Below are 12,903 nucleotides of genomic sequence, written 5' to 3' on the forward strand. Positions count from 1 at the left end.
AGACAAGGAGTTACACTCTCTACATTTAAAACGGTGGCGTTTGACAACTTACACACTCTTAAAGGGCAAAACGATGTCGTTTGGTAGGGTGTGCTGCCACTTTACGTTCCAGGTCAGTAAATCATTAACAGCAGCGTGAAGAGATTAATGGAAGGACAAACGTGATTTAAAAAAATCATTCAGGGACTAATTTGATTAAAAAAATCATTCAGAGACAAAAATGAAAAACGCGTGATCTTTTAGGAACGAATTTGAGTATTAACTCAATTTTAGATTGTCTTTGATTCTCATCCCATTTTTCCAGCTGCTTCTAGAGTCTTAAAGCTTTCTGGGAGGCCCCAGAATTGAACCCAGATTGGGAGACCTTAAATTTTTCTTTCCCTTAATTGATCCTCTTCCGTCCACATCCGCACATGTAACACATAGTCTTTGAAAAGTCAAGGAGAGACCTTTTCAATTCTTATCACATCCAACTATTTGTCAAAGAAGAATTGAAAGTGGTTTTTCGCCATTCTACAATTCTCAATCCCTCTGGCCTGCCCCAAATAGCCCTTAAAGCAATTTCCATCATACCAACAGAGAAAGCTTTCTCTACAAACAGTTTACCAATTAGACTATTTGTACAAGTGTTAATCCCTCTCCATACATCCTCCTCATTCAATATTATCACCATTTCTGCCTCTCCATCACTATTTTCTTGATTGTCATGATCAAGATCTTTTCTCCTCTCCATGGAGGTCCACTTTGAATCAAAGAATGCTTAATGATGTTTTGATTAAGGTGTGTTTAGGAAAGGTATGTCATGCAGTCGCACTAAAGCCTTAGTAGAGCACTAAAAATCCTAGTGGGTCAATAATTTTATTAATACATTAGTGTTATTAATGTAAATTTGAGATTATTGATACAAAGCTTGATTGAAACTCTTGTTGAAATCAAGCAAAATAAATTGACATGTCCGGTGGAACCATAATATGATTTAGTGTCCAATTTTGCATGCAATTACGTAGTGAAAAGCTAATAAATATGTCAGATATTGCTTCCACTTCGACTGATACGTCAAATAATAACGATGGACAGACTGGAAAAAGTAGCACGAGAAGACCAAAAACTGAATCGACTCCCACAGTGGTTAGTGTTGGTCGAAGAATAACTCATATAGTTGTTACAGAGGGAATTCCTTCCACCACACCAGCAACATGGCCCCCTTATGAGCTGCCTCCTAATTATTCCCCATCTTATGAAAACCAAAATGTTGAATGTTTATGAGGAGTTACAACAATAAGAGATAAGCTTTTATACAATTCCTTGCCTCCTCCAAGATATCCTCAAATGGGTATGCAAGAAGGCTATAACCTTAGTGGATTTAATTACAATTCTTATATCTATTTGATGAGTACCCATGACAATGCCAAGTGTCTTCCGACACAGGACATAGGGTCAGCCCAGCCAAACGGGTCGACTATGGCTTTTTTATATAATTAAATATGCTAAAAACTTTAATTCCCTATATACGCACGGATGGAAAATGTTACTGAAATACGCAGGCCCAAGTCTTGGCCGCCGCCCGCGAAATGGAATTCCTCTTCATATCAAGTGTAGCGCTCGCGGAATGGAACAAGAAGCAGCAGGTTCCAAGTCAATTGCGGCGGGCACGAAATGGTGTAGGAGCCATTATGTGGCTGTCACCCATGAAATGGGGAACATCTGGGACGGCAGCCATGAGTTGGTACCAGTTCAACTGTAGCGGCCACGAGTTGGAACACTTCTGGTGTACTGGCCACGAAATGCGATCGTGGTGTGCCTATATAAATGCTGCTGGATCAACCACGGAAGAAGCCATTTTGTATCCACTCCCCTCCCACTCTCCAATATTCTCTCAAGTTCACAAGCTTCTTACTCTCTTTAAATTTTTTTGGGTATTCAGATTGGGTTGTTTTGTATATGGCTTCGGAGAACGTATATTTAATTTTATATCCCAATGGAGAAATTTTTTATATAGCAGAAGGTATTACATTTGTTTGCGATGATCCATTATGGATAATGATTCCACCATAGACATCGTTGCCAGATCTGAAAAATCTGATTCTGGTTCATACCGGAATGGTTGGAAAAAAAGAAATCACGAAGCTGACTTATAGGATGCCGGTTGTAATGGCCAACTCGTTTGCGTATCAAAAAATGCAGATAAAATTTGATCAGCAAGTGTCGATGATGTTCTCTTATCATCGCAGCATAGGTACCATATATTCGTTGGAGCTTTGTCTGAATATTCAGGATATTGGTGGAAGCTCGTCCAGTTCCAATAATGTGGATGGTGTGAGAAATCTAGGAGCGGCTAATTTTGTACCGGGGCCGGATACAAGTAGGGCCTGTAGTTCAAGCTTCAATGCGTTTGTTGTGCGGGAACAAAATGCAGATCTTCAGGAAGCGCGCCCCTCCCCTTCAACGTTACTTGGGTTCGATAGGCATCCCGATGTTGGCATTGCTGAAACTTCTGACGAGGATGACATTGAAGAATTTAGTGGTAATGAGGTAGAAGCTGTTCCGGAAACGCAACTTCTGCATGGCGACGATGTTCCTCCAACACCTGTCGAACCGGTAGGTGGAGGTGTATCCTCCAGCACACCTGCACACTACCTGTCCCTAAATCTTGGAACAATGTATTTGAGTAACACAGAGGACAAACCTAGCAGCTACGCTCTGTTAGGCGAGATGGAGCTCGAGATTGGGTTAAAGTTTTTGAACCGGGAAACAGTGATGCTGGCAGTCAAAAACTACAACATCCGTAGAAGTGCAGAGTATAAGGTTGTAGAGTCAGACTAAAGGAGGTATGTATGTCGATGCAAGCAGTTCAGTGATCAATGTCGTTGGATGGTACGGGTTGCAAAGACAAGGTCTTCCCGATTTTGGGAAATTCAAAAATACGAAGGGCCTCTGATGAGCGGATAATTTATACGCTTTTTGGCATTGTTTTTAGGTAGTTTTTAGTAAGTTCAAGCTACTTTTAGGGATGTTTTCATTAGTTTTTATGTTAAATTCACATTTCTGGACTTTACTATGAGTTTGTATGTTTTTCTGTGATTTCAGGTAAATTCTGACTGAAATTGAGGGACTTGAGCAAAACTCTGAAAAAGGCTGACAAAAGGACTGCTGATGCTGTTGGAATCTGACCTCCCTGCACTCAAAATGGCTTTTTTGGAGCTACAGAACTCCAAATGGCGTGCTCTCAACGGCTTTGGAAAGTAGACATCCAGAGCTTTCCAGAAATATATAATAGTCCATACTTTATTCGGAAATTGACGACGTAACTTGGCGTTGAACGCCAAGTACATGCTGCTGTCTGGAGTTAAACGCCAGAAAAACGTCATGATCTGGAGTTGAACGCCCAAAACACGTCATAACTCGGAGTTCAACTCCAAAAGAAGCCTCAGCTCGTGGATTGAACAAGCTCAGCCCAAACATACACCAAGTGGGCCCCGGAAGTGGATTTATGCATCAATTACTTACTCATGTAAACCTTAGGAGCTAGTTTATTATAAATAGAACTTTTTACTATCATATTATCATCCTGGATTGTATTTTGAATCCTGTGATCACGTTTTGGGGGCTGGCCATTCGGCCATGCCTGAACCTTTCACTTATGTATTTTCAACGGTGGAGTTTCTGCACACCATAGATTAAGGGTGTGGAGCTCTGCTGTACCTCAAGTATTAATGCAGTTCTATTTTCTTTTATTCAATTCTCTCTTATTCTTATTCCAAGATATTCATTCGCACCCAAGAACATGATGAATGTGATGATTAGATAACCCTCATTATCATTCTCACTCATGAACGCACGTGATTGACAACCACTTCCGTTCTACATGCAACAGAGCTTGAATGTGTATCTCTTAGATTCCCCAACAGAATCTTCGTGGTATAAGTTAGATAGATGGCGGCATTCATGAGAATCCGGAAAGTCTAAACCTTGTCTATGGTATTCCGAGTAGGATTCTAGGATTGAATGACTGTGACGAGCTTCAAACTCCTAAAGGCTGGGCGTGATGACAAGCGCAAAAGAATCAATGGATTCTATTCCAACCTGATTGAGAACCGACAGATGATTAGCCATGCGAGTGACAGCCGCAGAGGACCATTTTTACTGAGAGGATGGGATGTAGCCACTGACAACGGTGATGCCCTACATACAGCTTGCCATGGAAAGGAGTAAGAAGGATTGAAGTGAAGCAGTAGGAGAGCAGGCGTCCTTGAGCCATACAATACCTCCATATACTTATCTGAAATTTCCACCAATGAATCTGCATAAGTGTTCTATCCCTTTTATTATTTTATCTATTTTCTTCTTTATTAAATTTTCAAACCCATAAACAATTTAATCTGCCTAACTGAGATTTACAAGGTGACCATAGCTTGCTTCATACCAACAATCTCTGTGGGATCGACCCTTACTCACGTAAGGTTTATTACTTGGACGACCCAGTACACTTGCTGGTTAGTTGAACGGAGTTGTGAATTCAACTGGTGCCATAATAATGATTTCATCCAAAAATAGTTAGAACATTGATCACAATTTCGTCCACCAAGTTTTTGGCGCCGTTGCCGGGGAATTGTTCGAGTATGGACAACTGACGGTTCATCTTGTTGCTCAGATTAGGTAATTTTCTTTTCAAAAATCTTTTTCAAAATTTTTCTTTTATTTTTCGTTTTTTTAAACTTTATTTTCGAAAAAATTAATAAAAATCCAAAAAAATTAATAAATCATAAAAAATTCAAAAATATTTTGTGTTTCTTGTTTGAGTCTTGAGTCAATTTTTAAGTTTGGTGTCAATTGCATGCTTTAAAAATTTTTCTTGCATTTTTCGAAAATCCCATGCATTCATAGTGTTATTCATGATCTTCAAGTTGTTCTTGATAAGTCCTCTTGTTTGATCTTGATGATTTCTTGTTTTGTGTTGTTTGTTGTTTTCCATATGCATCTTTTGTTTGTTAGGGTCCATGCATTAAAGATTTCTAAGTTTGGTGTCTTGCATGTTTTCTTTGCATAAAAATTTTTTTCAAAATTATGTTCTTGATGTTCATCATGATCTTCAAAGTGTTCTTGGTGTTCATCTTGACATTCATAGCATTCTTGCATGCATTCATTGTTTTGATCTAAAAATTTCATGCATTGAGTATTTTTGTTGTTTTTCTCTCTCATAATTAAAAATTCAAAAATCAAAAAAATATCTTTTCCTTATTTCCCTCCAATTTTTCGAAATTTTGGGTTGACTTGGTCAAAAATTTTTAAAAATTAGTTGTTTCTTACAAGTCAAGTCAAAATTTCAATTTTAAAAATCTTATCTTTTCAAAATCTTTTTCAAAAATCATATCTTTTTCATTTTTTTATTTTCGAAAATTTTAAAAATTATTTTTCAAAAATATTTTTCTTAGCTTTTATATCTAATTTTCGAAAATTAGCTAACAATTAATGTGATTGGTTCAAAAATTTGAAGTTTGTTACTTTCTTGTTAAGAAATGTTCAATCTTTAAATTCTAGAATCTTATCTTGTAGTTTCTTGTTAGTTAAGTCATTTTAAAAATTAAATCTTTTTCAAAATATCTTTTTCTTAAAACTTTTATCTTATCTTTTTATCTTATCCTTTTCAAAATTTTGTATTTTTTTTTAAAATTTGATTTCAAAATATCTTATCTAACTTAATATCTTCTTATCTTTTTCAATTTTGATTTCAAATCTTTTTCAATCAACTAACTAACTTTTTGTTTGTTTCTTATCTTTTTCAAAACCACCTAACTACTTCTCCCCCTTCTATTTTCGAAAATATCTCTCTCTTTTTCAAAAATTATTTTTAATTAACTAATTATTTCATGTTTTAATTTTAATTACAATTTATCTCTAATTTTCGAAAATCACTAACTCCTTTTCAAAATTATTTTCGAATTTTCTCTTCTCTTTTCTTCTTCTATTTAATTATTTAATTACTAACACTTCTCTTCACCTCTCTTCATCCAAAATCCGAATCCCCCTCTTCATTCTTCTACCCCTTCTTTTTCTACTAACATAAAGGAATCTCTATACTGTGACATAGAGGATTCCTCTTCTTTTCTTATTTTCTTCTCTTTCATATGAACAGGAACAAGGATAAAGGCACTCTTATTGAAATTGATCCAGAACCTGAAAGGACTCTGAAGAGAAAATTAAGAGAAGCTAAATTACAACAATCTAGAAACAACCTTTCAGAAATTTTCGAACAAGAGAAGGAGATGGCAGCCGAAAATAATAATAATAATGCAAGGAGGATGCTTGGTGACTTCACAAAACCAACGTCCAAGTTTGATGGAAGAAGCATCTCCATTCCTGCCATTGGAGCCAATAACTTTGAGCTGAAACCTCAGCTAGTTGCATTAATGCAACAAAACTGCAAGTTTTATGGACTTCCATCTGAAGATCCTTATCAGTTTTTAACTGAGTTCTTGCAAATCTGTGAGACTGTAAAGACGAATGGAGTTGATCCTGAAGTCTACAGACTCATGCTTTTCCCTTTTGCTGTAAGAGACAGAGCTAGAATATGGTTGGATTCACAACCTAAGGATAGCCTGGACTCATGGGATAAGCTGGTCACTGCCTTCTTGGATAAATTCTTTCCGCCTCAAAAGCTGAGCAAGCTGAGAGTGGATGTTCAAACCTTCAAACAAAAAGATGGTGAATCCCTCTATGAAGCTTGGGAAAGATACAAGCAGCTGACCAAAAGATGTCCATCTGACATGTTCTCAGAATGGACCATATTAGATATATTCTATTATGGTCTCTCTGAATTTTCGAAAATGTCATTGGATCATTCTGCAGGTGGATCTATTCACCTGAAGAAAACGCCTGAAGAGGCTCAAGAACTCATTGACATGGTTGCAAACAACCAATTCATGTACACTTCTGAGAGGAATTCCGTGAATAATGGGATACCTCAGAAGAAATGAGTTCTTGAAATTGATACTCTGAATGCCATATTAGCTCAGAACAAAGTGTTGACTCAACAGGTCAACATGATCTCTCAAAATCTGAATGGATTGCAACATGCATCCAACAGTACTAGAGAGGCAGCTTCTGAAGAAGCTTATGATCTTGAGAACCCTGCCATGGCAGAGGTTAATTACATGGGTGAACCTTATGGAAACACCTATAACTCATCATGGAGAAATCATCCAAATTTCTCATGGAAGGATCAACAAAAGCCTCAACAAGGCTTTAACAATGGTGGACGCAATAGGCTGGGCAATAGCAAGCCATATCCATCATCTTCTCAGCAACAGACAGAGAATTCTGAACAAAACACTTCTAATTTAGCCAATGTAGTCTCTGATCTGTCAAAGGCCACTTTCAGTTTCATGAATGAAACAAGATCCTCCATTAGAAATCTGGAGGCACAAGTGGGCCAGCTGAGTAAGAAAGTCATTGAAACTCCTCCCAGTATTCTCCCAAGTAATACAGAAGAGAATCCAAAAGGAGAGTGCAAGGCCATTGATGTGATCAATGTGGCCGAATGCACAAGGGAGAAAGAGGACGAAAATCCTAGTGAGGAAGACTTCCTGGGACGTCCCTCAAGCAAGAAGGAATTTCCTATTAAGGATCCAAAGGAATCTGAGGCTCATATAGAGACCATAGAGATTCCATTAAACCTCCTTCTGCCATTCATGAGCTCTGAAGACTATTCATCCTCTGAAGAGGATGAAGATGTAACTGGAGAGCAAGTTGCTCAATATTTAGGAGCTATCATGAAGCTGAATGCCAAGTTGTTTGGTAATGAGACTTGGGAAAGTGAACCTCCCTTGCTCATTAATGAACTGGATACTTGGATTCAGAAAATTCTACCTCAAAAGAAACAAGATCCTGGCAAGTTCTTAATACCTTGTACCATAGGCACCATGATCTTTGAAAAAGCTCTGTGTGATCTGGGGTCAGGGATAAATCTAATGCCACTCTCTGTAATGGAGAAGCTGGGGATCATTGAGGTACAACCTGCCTTATTCTCATTACAACTGGCGGACAAGTCATTGAGACAAGCTTATGGAATAGTAGAGGACGTGTTAGTAAAGGTTGAAGGCCTTTACATCCCTGCTGATTTCATAATCTTAGACACTAGGAAGGAAGAGGATGATTGCATCATCCTTGGAAGACCTTTCCTAGCCACAGCAGAAGCTGTGATAGATGTCAACAGAGGGGAATTAGTCCTTCAATTGAATGGGGACTACCTTGTGTTTAAGGCACATGGCCATCCCTCTGTGACAGAAGAGAGTAAGCATGAAGAGCTTCTCTCAGTTCAGGGTCAAGAAGAGCCCCCACAGTCAAACTCTAAGTTTGGTGTTGTGAGGCCACAACCAAACTCTAAGTTTGGTGTTAAGATCCCATATCCAAACTCTAAGTTTGGTGTGGACAACTACACAACATTGACCTGATCACCTTGTGGCTCCATGAGAGCCACTGTCAAGCTATTGACATTAAAGAAGCGCTTGTTGGGAGGCAACCCAATTTTATTTATCTAATTTCTATTTTATACTATTTTATTGTTATTTTGTGTTTTATTAGGTACATGATCATGAGGAGTCACGAAAAAATCATAAAAATTAAAAACAGAATCAAAAACAGCAGAAGAAAAAAATTTTCACCCTGGAGGACGCACAGGCTGGCGTTCAATGCCAGTAAGGTGCATCTGGCTGGCGTTCAACGCCATAACAGAGCACCATTCTGGCGCTGAACGCCAGAAACAAGCAACATCCTGGCACTGAACGCTAGGAATGTGCCTAGAAGAGACAAACTGGCGCTGAACGCCAGTAACAAGCATGAAACTGGCGTTCAACGCCAGAAACATGCTTTACATGGGCGTTGAACGCCCAGAACGTGCACCAACGGGCGTTTAAATGCCAGAATGATGCACGAAGGCATTTTACATGCCTATTTGGTGAAGGAATGGTATTTCTTTACACCTCAGGATCCTGTGGACCCCACAGGAACACCTCAGGATCTGTGGACCCCACAGGATCCCCACCTAACATATTCCCACCTTACCTTTTAATCCTAATCACACTCTCTTAATCTAAAATCACTCTTCCCCATGTCACACTTCCCAACACCTTTCACCAATCACCTCAACTCCTCTTCCCAAATTACCCCATTCACCACTCACATCCACCCACTCTTCCCCATAAACCCCACCTACCTTCAAAAATTCAAACCAATTTCCCTCCCATTCCCACCCAAACGGCCGAACCTACCTCCCCCCTTTCCCTATAAATACCCTTCCATTCTACTTCATTTTCACACAACACAACCCCTCCTTCTTCACCTAAAGCCGAAACGACCTCTCTCACTCTCTACCATATTTTCTTCTTCATCTTCTCTTCTTTCTTTTATTGCTCGAGGGCGAGCAATACTTTAAGTTTGGTGTGGTAAAAGCATAAGCTTTTTTTTGTTTTTCCATTACCAATGGCACCTAAGGCCGGAGTATCCTCTAGAAAAGGAAAAGGGAAGACAAAAGCTTCCACCTTCGAGTCATGGGAGATGGAAAGATTCACCTCCGAGTCATGGGAGATGGAAAGATTCATCTCCAAGAGCCATCAAGACCACTTCTATGATGTTGTGGCAAAGAAGAAGGTGATCCCTGAGGTCCCTTTCAAGCTCAAGAAGAATGAGTATCCGGAGATCCGACATGAAGTTCAAAGAAGAGGTTGGGAAGTCTTAACCAACCCCATGCAACAAGTCAGAATCTTAATGGTTCAAGAGTTCTATGCCAATGCATGGATCACTAGGAACCATGACCAAGGTATGAACCCAAGTCCAAAGAATTATCTCACAATGGTTAGGGGGAAATACTTGGATTTCAGTCCGGAAAATGTAAGGTTGGCATTCCACTTGCCTATGATGCAAGGTGATGAACGCCCCTACACTAGAAGGGTCAACTTTGATCAAAGGTTGGACCAAGTCCTTATGGACATTTGTGTGGAAGGAGCTCAGTGGAAAAGAGACTCCAAAGGCAAGCCAGTCCAACTAAGAAGACTGGACCTCAAGCCTATAGCTAGAGGATGGTTGGAGTTCATTCAACGCTCCATCATTCCCACTAGTAATCGATCTGAAGTTACTGTAGATCGGGCCATCATGATTCATAGCATCATGATTGGAGAGGAAGTAGAAGTTCATGAGGTCATCTCCAATGAAATCTACAAAATAGCCGACAAGCCCTCACCTATGGCACGGCTAGCTTTTCCTCACCTTATTTGCCATCTATGTTACTCAGCTGGAGTTATCATAGAAGGAGATGTCTCCATTGAAGAAGATAAGCCCATCACCAAGAAAAGGATGGAGCAAGCAAGAGAAGCTCCTCACGGTCCTCAAGAGGTACATGAGGAAGTTCATCATCAAGAAATCCCTGAGATACCTCAAGGGATGCACTTTCCTCCAAACAACTATTGGGAGCAACTCAACACCTCCTTAGAAGATTTAAGCCACAATGTGGAACAATTAAGGGTGGAACATCATGAGCACTCAATCATTCTCCAAGAAATAAGAGAAGATCAAAGAGCAATGAGGGAGGAGCAACAAAGGCAAGGAAGGGATATAGAAGAGCTAAAGAACATCATCGGTCCTTCAAGAAGAAGACGCCACTAGAGGTGGATTCATTCATTGTTCTTTATTTCTTTCTGTTTTCGGTTTTTAGTATTATGTTTATCTATGTTTTGTGTCTTTATTTCATGATCATTAGTATGTAACCATGCCTTAAAGCTATGAATAAATTCCATTAATCCTTCACTTCTCTTAAAAGAAAAATGTTTTAATTCAAAAGAACAAGAAGTACATAAATTTCGAAAATAGCTCTTGAATTTAGTTTAATTATATTGATGTGGTGACAATACTTTTTGTTTTCTGAATGAATACTTGAACAGTGCATATGTCTTTTGATCTTGTTGTTTATGAATGTTAAAACTGTTGGCTCTTGAAAGAATGATGAACAAAGAGAAATGTTATTGATGATCTGAAAAATCATGAAATTGATTCTTGAAGCAAGAAAAAGCAGTGAAAAAGAAAGCTTGCGAAAAAAAAAAAAGAGAAGGAGCAGTAGAAAAAGCCAATAGCCCTTAAAACCAAAAGGCAAGGGTAAAAAGGATCCAAGGCTTTGAGCATCAATGGATAGGAGGGCCCAAGGAACTAAAATCCAGGCCTAAGCGGCTAAATCAAGCTGTCCCTAACCATGTGCTTGTGTCATAAAGGTCCAAGTGAAAAGCTTGAGACTGAGTGGTTAAAGTCGTGATCCAAAGCAAAAGAGTGTGCTTAAGAGCTCTGGACACCACTAACTGGGGACTTTAGCAAAGCTAAGTCACAATCTGAAAAGGTTCACCCAGTTATGTGTCTGTGGCATTTATGTATCTGGTGGTAATACTGGAAAACAAAGTGCTTAGGGCCACGGCCAAGACTCATAAGTAGCTGTGTTCAAGAATCAACATGCCTAACTAGGAAAGTCAATAACACTATCCGAAATTCTAAGTTCCTAAAGAAGCCAATCATTCTAAACTTCAAAGGAAAAAGTGAGATGCCAAAACTATTCAGAAGCAAAAAGCTACAAGTCCCGCTCATCTAATTAGAATTAATATTTCATTGATATTTTGAAATTTATAGTATATTCTCTTCTTTTTATCCTAATTGATTTTCAGTTGCTTGGGGACAAGCAACAATTTAAGTTTGGTGTTGTGATGAGCGGATAATTTATACGCTTTTTGGCATTGTTTTTAGGTAGTTTTTAGTAAGTTCAAGCTACTTTTAGGGATGTTTTCATTAGTTTTTATGTTAAATTCACATTTCTGGACTTTACTATGAGTTTGTATGTTTTTCTGTGATTTCAGGTAAATTCTGACTGAAATTGAGGGACTTGAGCAAAACTCTGAAAAAGGCTGACAAAAGGACTGCTGATGCTGTTGGAATCTGACCTCCCTGCACTCAAAATGGATTTTCTGGAGCTACAGAACTCCAAATGGCGCGCTCTCAACGGCTTTGGAAAGTAGACATCCAGAGCTTTCCAGAAATATATAATAGTCCATACTTTATTCGGAAATTGACGACGTAACTTGGCATTGAACGCCAAGTACATGCTGCTGTCTGGAGTTAAACGCCAGAAAAACGTCATGATCTGGAGTTGAACGCCCAAAACACGTCATAACTCGGAGTTCAACTCCAAAAGAAGCCTCAGCTCGTGGATTGAATAAGCACAGCCCAAACATACACCAAGTGGGCCCCGGAAGTGGATTTATGCATCAATTACTTACTCATGTAAACCTTAGGAGCTAGTTTATTATAAATAGAACTTTTTACTATCATATTATCATCCTGGATTGTATTTTGAATCCTGTGATCACGTTTTGGGGGCTGGCCATTCGGCCATGCCTGAACCTTTCACTTATGTATTTTCAACGGTGGAGTTTCTGCACACCATAGATTAAGGGTGTGGAGCTCTGCTGTACCTCAAGTATTAATGCAGTTCTATTTTCTTTTATTCAATTCTCTCTTATTCTTATTCCAAGATATTCATTCGCACCCAAGAACATGATGAATGTGATGATTAGATAACCCTCATTATCATTCTCACTCATGAACGCACGTGATTGACAACCACTTCCGTTCTACATGCAACAGAGCTTGAATGTGTATCTCTTAGATTCCCCAACAGAATCTTCATGGTATAAGTTAGATAGATGGCGGCATTCATGAGAATCCGGAAAGTCTAAACCTTGTCTATGGTATTCCGAGTAGGATTCTAGGATTGAATGACTGTGACGAGCTTCAAACTCCTGAAGGCTGGGCGTGATGACAAGCGCAAAAGAATCAATGGATTCTATTCCAACCTGATTGAGAACCGACAGATGA

This window comes from Arachis stenosperma, chromosome 7 (assembly GCF_014773155.1).
Source record: "Arachis stenosperma cultivar V10309 chromosome 7, arast.V10309.gnm1.PFL2, whole genome shotgun sequence".
Taxonomy (NCBI): Eukaryota; Viridiplantae; Streptophyta; class Magnoliopsida; order Fabales; family Fabaceae; genus Arachis; species Arachis stenosperma.